Source organism: Apium graveolens, chromosome 8 (assembly GCF_009905375.1).
Source record: "Apium graveolens cultivar Ventura chromosome 8, ASM990537v1, whole genome shotgun sequence".
Taxonomy (NCBI): domain Eukaryota; kingdom Viridiplantae; phylum Streptophyta; class Magnoliopsida; order Apiales; family Apiaceae; genus Apium; species Apium graveolens.
In genome coordinates, this window is record NC_133654.1 from 138,374,613 (window position 1) to 138,386,711 (window position 12,099).

Consider the following 12,099-nt stretch of genomic DNA (forward strand, 5'->3'; position numbering starts at 1 on the left):
CACATGCCTAAATATTTGCTATTCCGTCCATCATTCTATGGACCCATGCTCTTCCTCGAGCTTATACACAATCACCTTTGAAACTCCCTCGATTTCGAAAATCGAACCTGGGATCTCATTCTAGACATCATCGTTACTAGAGTTCTATGCTTGCACCGCAACCTTCCTCGTATAATAATACGACTCTCTATTGATAAGAAAGAATAATTATTCACTAGGTAGATACTCTACTTAATTAGTCTATCAATGATAACTTATACACTACCACGACCCGATTAGTGGTACTCAATCTCAACACCCATTCCAATACAACTCTCATGGTTGTAATCAGCTCAATACTCGCAGAATCATTGCTGCCTTACTATGGTCCACCACTGACCTACTATAGTCATTCGTTTTCCATGAAGTCTTAATAGCTAACCATACGGAGTCCATACATATCGTATCAAATTCTTCTAAGGAGGTAACATAATCACCACTCCTGATTCATGAAGAACACTCCTGATCCTGACATACATACATGACATGAAGCAAATAAAAGTGCAGAAGAGTTTCAATCGAAGCAACGATAGCAGGTTAATACCATTCTTAATCATACGCCCTAAATAGAAGAATTAACTCAAGGGTTCATCTAATCCTTTTTGAAACATGGTTCTGGCTTATCTCAAGATAGGACCTTATAAGATAGATAGCCCGTTCATGGCGATTACACGAATTAAACCTTTACCAACTACTATTACGGTTGGGTATTGCACAGTCATCAGGAGGAATGTCAATCTTCCAAACCATAATATAACCTTCACAGTTTTAACCATCATCACTGTATTCTTTTGGCACAAGCGCCTATAATTATTCTCTTACCTTTAAAGTGTCGGCCACCTCTTTAGCCTTTCCTGATAGTAAAATTTCCTTACAGTCAATGTCATTTTAACCACCTCCAAATATATTTTCTACCTTATTTCAATCACAGCTTATGTGAAGATGTTTTCCTTAAAATCTGATGAGTAAAAAAAAAAATCACCATTTTTCCATAAGTTATTGCCTCAGTCTTTAGAGGTTAATCACTGTCACGACTGACTCTCAATTATACTTAGAACATCTTTTATCTTAAGTCCTAATTGCCTAGAACAATTTCAACCTTTACTGGTTCGATCCATACTTTCTCGTGGCTTAACACGTGCCCCACTTGGCATCATTATAATTATGTCATATTTCCTCTATCAACATTTCTATTCTTGAGAATTTTGAATACTACCTTTCTCCTTGTAAAACCTCTAAGGTTATCCCTCAATCGTTCCTCCTGTATTCCCTAGATACAGGACATATCAAAATACCTTTTACTATTACTAGAACCATTGTCTATATACCTCTGAAAATTTCTCCACTGATTCTTAAAGGTTGTTATTACCTTAATCCTTTCCAATTCATACTGTCAAAACTCATACTATCCCTATTAAGGATGAAATGCCAACCTGTATGCATTCCCCTAGGATTTATTTTAAGTTACCGATGTTCTATCCTTAATTCCACCTTTAAAAGGTACTTGCATCCTTCCACGAATAAATCAAGTCATATATCCTTGATAGATTATCTTATTCATCATTCCCACCTCGATAGTCTATACCTAACTTCATAATAACATCCTTATTCAAATCGAGGTCAATCCATATGGCCTCCAAAAGATAACAATGGTCATCCGCTTTTCTTTCCTGATTTGGTAATGATCACATGGATGATCTGGAAGATATTGGTCGTGTTCAACGTGAACCTCTTTTTAACAATTCCTTATTTACTTTTGTTGTTTATCTCAACAGTCATCTCAATGTTGGGATATCTTTCATATCCGGCGTCTCCCTTTCTGGGTATCATGCCACCGGTCTCACACTTTACCTTCTTGAAGGTCACTTCCTTTATCCAATTTTCTTAATTTCTTACTTTCTTGTCTCCTCAGTCTATCCGTGTCTCGATATTTATCCTTCGAACTATCTCAAGGTTTCCTCGAATCCTCCCAACTTAAAGGGGGTACAATATATGTATCTCTTATGCCTTCAACCATCAATTTTAACTCATGGTGGATCACCCTCATCCTGACGATAACATCCTCTTCTAGTTTTATTTCTACGAGTCTTTAGGGTTTCCTCATACCCAACTCCCTTATCATTCCTCAAACTCTATTGCCGTTATATTCCTTTCTACTTCAATTTCCTTTTTTTTTTCCTTTCTCTTATCCTTATTTCATGAACCAACACAATATAAGCATTGATTTCAAACATCCCGTCATTCTGGATTCGTGTCCTTAGAACAAATCTTGACAACTTTTACAACTTAGATTCATAATTCATCATACTCATCTGCCTTTGTTCTGGCTCTAAAGCTTTTACTCTATCTCTATAACCTTGGGAAGTACTTTCCTGAAAACAATTGACTGAACTCAAATCAGTTTATTATAATCTCTTGCTCCGTGCCTTCCTTGGCCTTTTACCGGCGGGTGGTCTCTCTCTTAGGAGGGTAAGTGATAAAAACAGTCTTTTGTGATTCGTCAATCATTTAGAATCTCAAATGATTCCTATATTTCCTTTAGCCAGGCTCTTGCCTCGACTGGGTCAGCTTGTTCCTTGGAACTCTGAGAGCTTAGCGATTTAAAGGTCCTGAAAGAATTTCTCACCGCACTGTCTCCTCAGGGTGGTGGTTGGGGATAATAGTCTAAGTTCTTTCTAGATAGGTCCATGAATTGCCGTATAGGAGTACCGTCTCGGTTCTCCTTTCCTTACTCGACTTTCTGTTTCCTTAGTATGAAATGTTTCATCCTACTCCCCATAATTGGGGTCATCTTTTAATTTAAAATCCTCATTTTCCTCTCCATTATGTCATGGGTTCCTTCTATCTTGATGGCGACCTCCCTGACTATCACATTCAGGGTTTGCCCTAAATCTTATTCCTCAAACTATGGCTCTCATCTAAGTTCTCATCCTTAAGCTCTTGAACTTTTGGAACCCAATTACTGTAGGAATACCTCATTATTCCCTTATCATCTTTCTCAGTATTAATCTCATATTTATTTGTTGGCTCTCTGCCTTCATTCATCACCTTTTTCTGGCACAATATGCTCTTTTCCAATAATTCGGTCTCTATTGCAATCTCAAACAGCTTTTCGGTACCGGCTCCGGTTACCTTCACTACTATTTCCATTTTCTCAAAATCTCTTATCAACTCTCCCAAAGACATTATCATCTTGAGTCTCTCCTTTTTACTAAGGGCATCAGCCACCATATTGGCTTTCCCCGAATGATAAAGAATCTCCCAATCATTATTCTTGATTAGCTCTAACTGCCTCCTCTGGCATATGCTGAGCTCTTTCTACGCGAAAATGTACTAGAGCACTTATGGCTTAGGTAATTCTCGCACTTCTCTCCATACGAGTAGTGCCTCCCATCTTTAGGGTAAACTATTGCCACGAGCCTAAGCTCATGAGCGGGGATATCGAATTTCATACTACCTTAATTTTCTTGACATGTACGCGATTACCTTACCGTGCTGCATAAGCACGCACCCTAAGCCCTTGTGTGAAGCATCACTACACTTCACAAAATCTCCTTTTCCATCCGGCAACGCCAGCATAGGGGCCATCACCAACCTCTGCTTCAGTTTTTTTTTTTTTTTTTTTTTGAAAGCTGTTCTCGCATTTCTCTGTTCATTCGAACTTCTCAGTCTTACGAGTAAGCCACGTTAAAGGGGGCTACTATCTTTACAAACTTGAACGAACCTCCGGTAGTGATCAACCAATCCTACCTCTGGTAGTCGACCTAACCATGGTCATCAATTCATCAGTGGTCCTTTATTCATTCTTGTCAGGATCCTCCATGGAATCCTTCTCAGCAACTATCCCTTCTAGGACAACATCCTCAACCGCTACATTCTCAATATCAACATCATCCGGTCCTGCATTAGGACACTCTATCGGATCCACAATCCGATCTCCAATTAGTAATAAACATCATCGCGCTGTTGCTCCTCAACCTCAGGGTTCGGAGTCCCGCTACCATATACGATAACGAACTACGCTCCTATCACGATATTTATAAGGGTTCCCATAAGGGTTTTAACTGTCAGTGCTACGTTAGGTAGCCCGACTATGAACTTGGCAAGAGTTCTTATTATCTTAGTTAATTTATTATCTTAACTTCCCATCATCTCTGAGGTTTATAACGCTTGGCTCTGATACCATTTCTGTAGCACCCCCAAATCCGGGGTCGGGGATCCGGGTTGTCACGGTCTTTCTTTCCACAATATCACTTCACTTAATTAATAATACTAACCTTATGCTGTGACCCCACACTAACACACACCACAACCCGTTATAGTCTCAGAGATGAAATTTAAATAAGTACAAGTCTTTGAATCCACAATTTAAAAGTTATTACAACCCAAAATGATTACTTGATAAATTTACAGTTAATTGCCATTATCTGCCACAAGTTATAATTATACATAATTGATTCTCAAAAGTAGATGGTCTGATCTACAATAGATCTACCTCTGCAGCTATAGCAGCTACAACATCAACGGGAAGACGCGGAACGCTTCCCACGCGCTTGCGCTGGGTCTGCTGGAGTCTGGCCATCTCTCCTAACTGTTGTTGTGTGATGAAGAAATGAAGCAAGGGTGAGCAGCAAGCCCACCAAAATAATATGTATAATGATTTACAATATATGAGCCTACTCATAATACTCATGAAAGTCTTGGTCAAAAGAAATGAACCAAGTTGATATCTTAATGCGATGAAGTCGCAAAATATTCAGTATATATATATATACATATATACTTTTCAAAATCTTGGAAGTCCTCTTCCATGCATAATATACACAAAATCCCAGTGTATAACTGTATATATAAAAAATATCGTTGCAAGGTGATCTCATATATCTAACCTTGTCTCAACGTTTTTCTGAAAATCTTTGTCATTCATAAGACAATTATTAATTAGATATAAGTTTAAAAGATGAGGTTACCAAATACCCCAATATACTTATATCTTTCCCAATACTACTTGAACTACCACCGTTCAAGTTATAACCAGTTTCAAAAGTTCATCCCACTGATGAGACCACAAGATAAGACTTGAATATATTCAATCTTTGAAATATTATTGAATGAAAAAGTTATGAGATACTTTATTTAGTCCCGATATATATATATCCACATATATATATCTCTAAAACATTTCCTGGAACCTCTGTTATGTAAAGTATGAACAGAGTTGCAATATCCAATGAATTTGGAAGGAAAAGAAAACCTTTGGCATAAACCAGATATCTTGCTGATCAGGCAAGGATACCCATTAGTAACCTTTTCTACTAGTAGATGGACGAATTCCCCACTGGTCATCACCCTGGTCATAATTAGGACCTTATGCTGGACTGCCACTCAGCCACTTATGCATTTGATGGACTCCCACTGAGCCACTTACACTATCATGGACGCCCACTGCGCCCATGTTGCTTATGCCGACTCAATAGATGGACTTACTTCCCGAACGTTGGGTAAGTAATCAATTCATTTACCAAAACTGCAACCTTGTTGCGAATATAAAATACACCACAAAGCCGGATTCCCCAGGTTTTGAACGAGTATTTAAATCCCCTTTAAAAGGAAGATCTTAAATATAAAAATGAGTTTTGGGATCCGCTCTAACTTTTAAAAATCATTTTGAAGACTCGAAAACACTTTAAAGAGTGTTTGGAGTAAAGCTGATTTAATGAAGTAAATCAGTCCCCAGAATATTTAGAAAATGACTGAATATTATTATTTAAATAATATTCCCATAAGAATAATCTTTATAAAAATAATTGAAGTAGAAGTATTAAAACTTATACTTGAAACGAGTATTAAATAACCAAAGATATACTTATATGAAAGTATTATCTTTATTTGAATAATCGAAAATAAGTTTGATTATTAACACCTTATTCTTTAATAAAATAAAGAATATATTTCAGCAAATAATCGGAGTCATAGATCCTCAAATGAATATTCAAATAATATTCAGATAAATAAATAAAAGGAGTCATAAGTCCTCGAATGAATATTCAAATAATATTCAGATAAATAAATAAAAGGAGTCATAAGTCCTCGAATGAATATTCAAAATAATATTCATTATAAATAAATAAAAGGAGTCATAAGTCCTCGAATGAATATTCAAAATAATATTCATTTAACATAAAGGAGCCATACATCCTCAAATGAATATCCAAGTAATATTCAATAAATAATATAAAGTTAAAGTTATCGAATAAACCTTATTCGATTAATAGTTTTAAAAACTATATCCATATATATATATAAATAAATATATATATATATATATATAATATACTCGGGAACATCGACTCCCGGTTTAGAAATATGTTCACCTTTTATCCCCTATACTAAGGGTATACGCAACTACTTGCTTATTTCTAGCATAGGTATTATGCAACTATAAGCATTGAAATCAACAGATAGATAACCAGATTACGAAACAGACATGCATATATACCATATTAGCATGCTCCAATATATCACAAAATTTGCTAATAACAATCATGCAATATCACAAGATAATGCATATACAGGTGTATACATCACAACAACAATATAACGGATAGAATACTTGCCTGAGCGACTGGGGGTTACGAATGGCTCGGGACGAGTCTGGTAACCTATAAGCAACAAGTAAGTTGGAATTAAACCAAAGTCACTTGTAAATCTATACTTTAACTAACTTAGACTCTAACGCTCGTTTTGCGCTCACTGATTCGCTTAAGTCACTCGGGTACCCTCGGCTCCACCATTTTTAATAATTTAACCTTTACGAGTTTTAAGGCGATTCCTTCGCGAGTGTCTTCCCAACTGCCTAACACACTTACCATAAATGTTTCATACATTAATTAACCCTTTATGGTCTTTAACCTATGTTTCAAAGTAAGGCGAGGGGAAAAGTTTCGTTCGCGAAACGCCGTTACTTAAAACGGTCGTTTCTCCTAAACCGTGCATCGGAATCGAACGAACTACATATCAAAACAAAGCTCGTAACATGAGCTATCTAAACATGGCAGTGGTCACAATCTAGCAGGGGGTTCTCGGGTCCTAATGTTATGCACAAAAACAGTCCAAAGAAAATCGGACGTTACGACGGCTATGTTTACGCGATTACCAATGTTTAAACCATTCAAACCCATTCCAAATCAACCTCAAATTCAACCTCAAATCCATCATACAACAAACATCCATACTTATCACATCATAACCACCCCAACAAATCCACATTAACCATTTATACTTATTCCTCACATGAACTAAAAGCTTTACTTAGGTTCTTTAACTAATTACCAAGATTTACAACTCCAACAATGCAACAAAACCAACTAATCTCTACAAACTCAACCAAACTTCAACCATTCAAGCATCATGCTTCACATATGCTATATCAAACACATTCAATCCTAATTACTCAAAACTAAAGCTAGGGTTTGTAGTTTATACCTTCCTTGGAGAGTGGAGAATCAAGAGAATGGCTTGGAATCACCTTTAAAGCCCTTATCCAAGCTTAATCTAAACAAAACTTCAAGAACACAAATTTTAGTTCTTGAAAACCCTATTCACCATCTTCTTTCATGATTTATAGAAAAAGATTGGCTTGGAATTAGAAGCTTAAACTTATAGGAAGTATGTAACTATCCATGGGGAAGCTTAGATAATTACCTTGCTAAATAGTAAGTGGAGGAGCTTGGACTTTCATTTTTTAAGAAAACCACCCGAGAGCTTCATGAACAAGCCTTGGTTGCTTTTGATTTTTGATGAAAATGGTTTTTGCTTGGCTTGGTTGCTTGGTTTTTGTGCTTGCTTTAGTCAATTACCTTCTTGCCCTTGAATTTGTGTGGTTCTCATTCAACCACACCTCCTTCCTTCCCATGTCATGCTTATATCATCCTCATGATGTCATCCTCCCTTCCTTGTCCTCTTTCTATTGGTTGGATGACATCATTCCCACTAATCCCTTTGATTAACTTCCTAATCGTTTGCCTAATGACCGCTGATCTGTTATACGGTTCGCTTAACTTTCGTTCTCGTTTATCGTTTGAAGGATCATACCCGGGATCTTATTACTTAGGTTCCCTTAACCTTTCTCAATTTATATTCCTTTTTATGATCCTCCATTATAACCCTTTAATTTAAATCCTTTTTATCCTGTTACCTTATACTCAATTCTCTCTGTATCTTGTGGATTTCCGGGAAAAACCAAAGTCTTCGGAATTGGATTCTGACGATCTTTACATACACTTATATACTTCATAGAGTACTAATAATATCCCAGAATATCCATAACAGAACCCCTACATAGTGTGGCATGAAAAGTTTTCTCATTCAGCAAAAACACTATTCATAAGGGTTTCAAAATTTTCCAAAAATTGGGGTTATTACAGTTATGAGCTAATAACCCTCTTGTTTAGTCGAACTTGATTTAGTGATCATCTTGAGTTGCATGTTAAGTTTTATTTTGCATATTGGTACTATTGGTCATGGATGATCTGCATTATTGGTTGAAGCCTTAGTTTAGAGTCTTATAGTAGTAAATTTTCCTTGGTTGAGATTTAATTCGTGGTTTTAAAGTGGGAGTTAAGGTGGAAAGGCTAGGATAGAATCCTGAAATTTTTTCCAGATTTGCATGGGAGTTTTGTGTTGATTTTGAATGGGCATTTCTTAGGAATTGTTAGGCCCAAGCCACGGGGAGTTAATACATGGGATATAATTGAGTCTAGAAGTCACAAATTAGAGAAACCCAACCATTTAGTGAGGTGCACACACCAAAATTTAGAATTTGTCCAGTAGGGGACAGTTTTGTTGCAACTTAGAAATGAGGAGTTTTGACCATGTCATGGGTAGGCCCTTACTAGGAGTTCGTTAGCCCTAGTTAGAGGGAGTGTCAGAGGAGTTTTTCCAGCCATATTGCATAGGAATTGAGTTAGAATCATGTGTCATAAGGTAGTGCAAAACAGGATACTTTTTTGTCCAGAAAACAGGGGAATATTGGACTTTAAGCTTAGGCCCAGGTAGGCCCAGGATAGGCCCTTGAGCCACAGCAAGTTTGAGAGTTGCCTTATGGTCAGAAGAGTCTAGTGTAGAAGTTTGAGAGGTAAACTTGAAGTGTAAGTGTGTCAATTGTACTCATAAACCCATTGGTGTCACCCTGGAATCACTATAATGAGCAAAATCACTTAACCTTTAGTTTTAGGGCACTTATGAGTGAGGCCTAGGTTGATCACCATAGTTGTAAGATAGTATGAGGTCAGTAGAGTGTAAGGCCTAAGTCAGGGTCCATAAGAACTTGATGGTTTAGAAAAGGCACTTCGAGTTATGAGGACAATATTAAGAGTTTTGGCTAGTTTAGCATAACTAAGTGACTTGAGTAAGTGGAGTGATATCATCCAAGCCTAGTGATGCAATATAGTGTGTATGGATATTTTATTATGTACTTAAATGTGCTATGTGAAAATGAGTGGCTATGTGAACTATTATGCTTATAAGGTAATTATAAGCGTTTATGTGTATATAGGCCTAAGTGCCAATGTGCGTAATTTCAGTTTATAATTAAGTTGAGTTAGAGAGTATATATTATAATGAGGATATTATTATTTTGTGTAGGCTCTTGAGATGAGGGTAAACTTTCCATTAAAATTGAGTGAAGCTCCAGTTGCTCCCACCTGCCGGTCAAGTCAAGCCTTTCTCAAGGCAAGTGTTTCAACCTACCTTTTTGTTTATACTGCAAGATAGTGTTAGCCCATATTTTATATATGATACGAGTATTCTAATTCACCTTGATATATATGATCCAACTGGTTTCAAATCTATCTTTCGTATTATATGCAAATGCGATGAACCCTCAAGTATCTATTGTAAGAAAAGATGCCATCATTCTAAAAGTTTATCTCTTAATACTATATTGTTAAATCTTTCAATTCTATTTGTTAATGTTTTATTCTTGTTTATGTATATTATAGCGCTTGCTGAGCATTTGGCTCACTACTTGCTTTCACCCTGATATTACAGCTAGTAGATATGGTTAGATTTAAGCAAATAGTGCATAAGACTTGTGATGCCGATTCGTATCTTCGAGTTCAGGTAGTTAGTGATTTTGTGTGTGAGGACTCGATATTGGAAATCGGGTTGTAATAGTTAATAGTGTTGGGCTGTTTCAAACCCTAAACTGTAAGATCTTGGATTCAGATGTATTTACTTCCTTTTGTTAACTAATATAATTACTTGTATATTATCTTTTGTAAATGTTTGGGGCGTGACAACAAATCTCTATTTCTAAAATTTCTTCTTCCTACAAAGCACCTGAATCTGATTCCCAGGTGAAACTTCTCTCAAGTGACTTAGTTCGAGAAACCCTGATCACCACCCAGACACCTAATATAGATGGTGAGAGGCTACTAGTTGGGGTAGACCTTGATGACACCATCACAAACATGGAGGATTCATCAGTTTTTACTGAAGACCCCATGTTGATCATAAATGTACCTTCATGTGCAAATCAGACTTAACAGATTGTAAGGTTTGATGGTAGTATTCCTGAGAAGGAGCTATCTAAATCATCTCCAATTCAATTGGAGGTTCCCATCACAGGAACAACTCCCCTCAAAACCCTGGCTGAAATTGCTCTAACAAATGAAGCTGGAAGTACAATTACCAATGACCCTGCTATGGGAGAGGCAGGAATATCACATTCATGTGACAGTGCTTTGCAAGAAGCACAAGGGTTTGAGGTTGGTGTATATGACAGTAACCCAGTCAAATCCCCTCCAATTCAATTAGAGGTTTCCACTACAAGTAGAGGATAACACACTATCATAAACACAAAGCAATCTGTGAGTCAAACTGTGACTCCTGTCACAGGTGGTTCTGACCCTACACACCAACCTTCAACCTATCAACCTCAACAACCACACATTATCTCACAGTGGCTGGAGCCAACTGACTCTCAACCTACAACTGTGGATGATCTTCTTGTTGAGCAGATTTCTGGGCAAACCAACATTTCACAGCATCTACTTACTTCAGATATGAGGAACCAGGACTATCAAGCCATTCTGCTAACATATAATGAATAAGTTGAAAAAAGGAAGGAGAAAATTGTAAATGATGCAGAATAAGATGGGAATGTAGATGCATGGCTATTTGAGGATTTTTCTTTGGAGATAAATCAGGTCTTGGCTACATTTAGAGATGAATATGTTACTATTCTGGGAAGTAATGCCAAGGCCTTGACTCCTCAAGATGTTTATGATGCAGTCAATGAAGTTTACAAATCTCAATTCAAATCTTTTCACCTATTTGGTAAAGCTCTTGAAATAAATTGACTGGTCATGAAGACAAGGTAGGAAGGTGGTGAAAGAGAAGATGAATGAGATCATACCTTCTCAAGTCAAGATCACATCAAAGTTTCAACATTGTGCCGATCAAATGGAAAGGTTTGATCTGTCTCATGTGGAAAAAGAAGTTAAAAATCTTAGACAATCTTTCATTGCCCTCCATGAAGTGGTTCAACAACAAATCACACATTCATTTGACACAAAGTTCAAGTTGGACCATCTTCACCAAAGCAGATATGAGTCCTCTGCACTGCTCATAGAGGGTATCAAACAAGCTATAGAAGGAAATTTTGGATCTTCTGTAGCTACAAGCTCTCACCCAAGCACTTCAAGGTCAAGTCTCAACTCTGCAATTCTCAAATGAAAACCTCACAACTCAAGTGCATGCTCTCACTACAATAGTGTAGAGTCAACAAGAAGACATTCAGACATTGGTGGACTCCCATAAGCACTTACAAATGCATAATTTTATTGCATTGGGAGCCATCACGGGAAAGCTAAATATTCTATTTCCTGCACTTTCTGAGTCTGTGAGGCCATAAATACCAACTCCCCTACTCATGCCTGTTTCCAAGACTAAGGGGGAGATTGAGGCTAGGATTCAACAATCCAGGGATGCTAAATCTAAATCTAAGGAGCCTATCTCATCAATTGGCCAAAGTTCTTCACAAGCTCGGTTATCAAA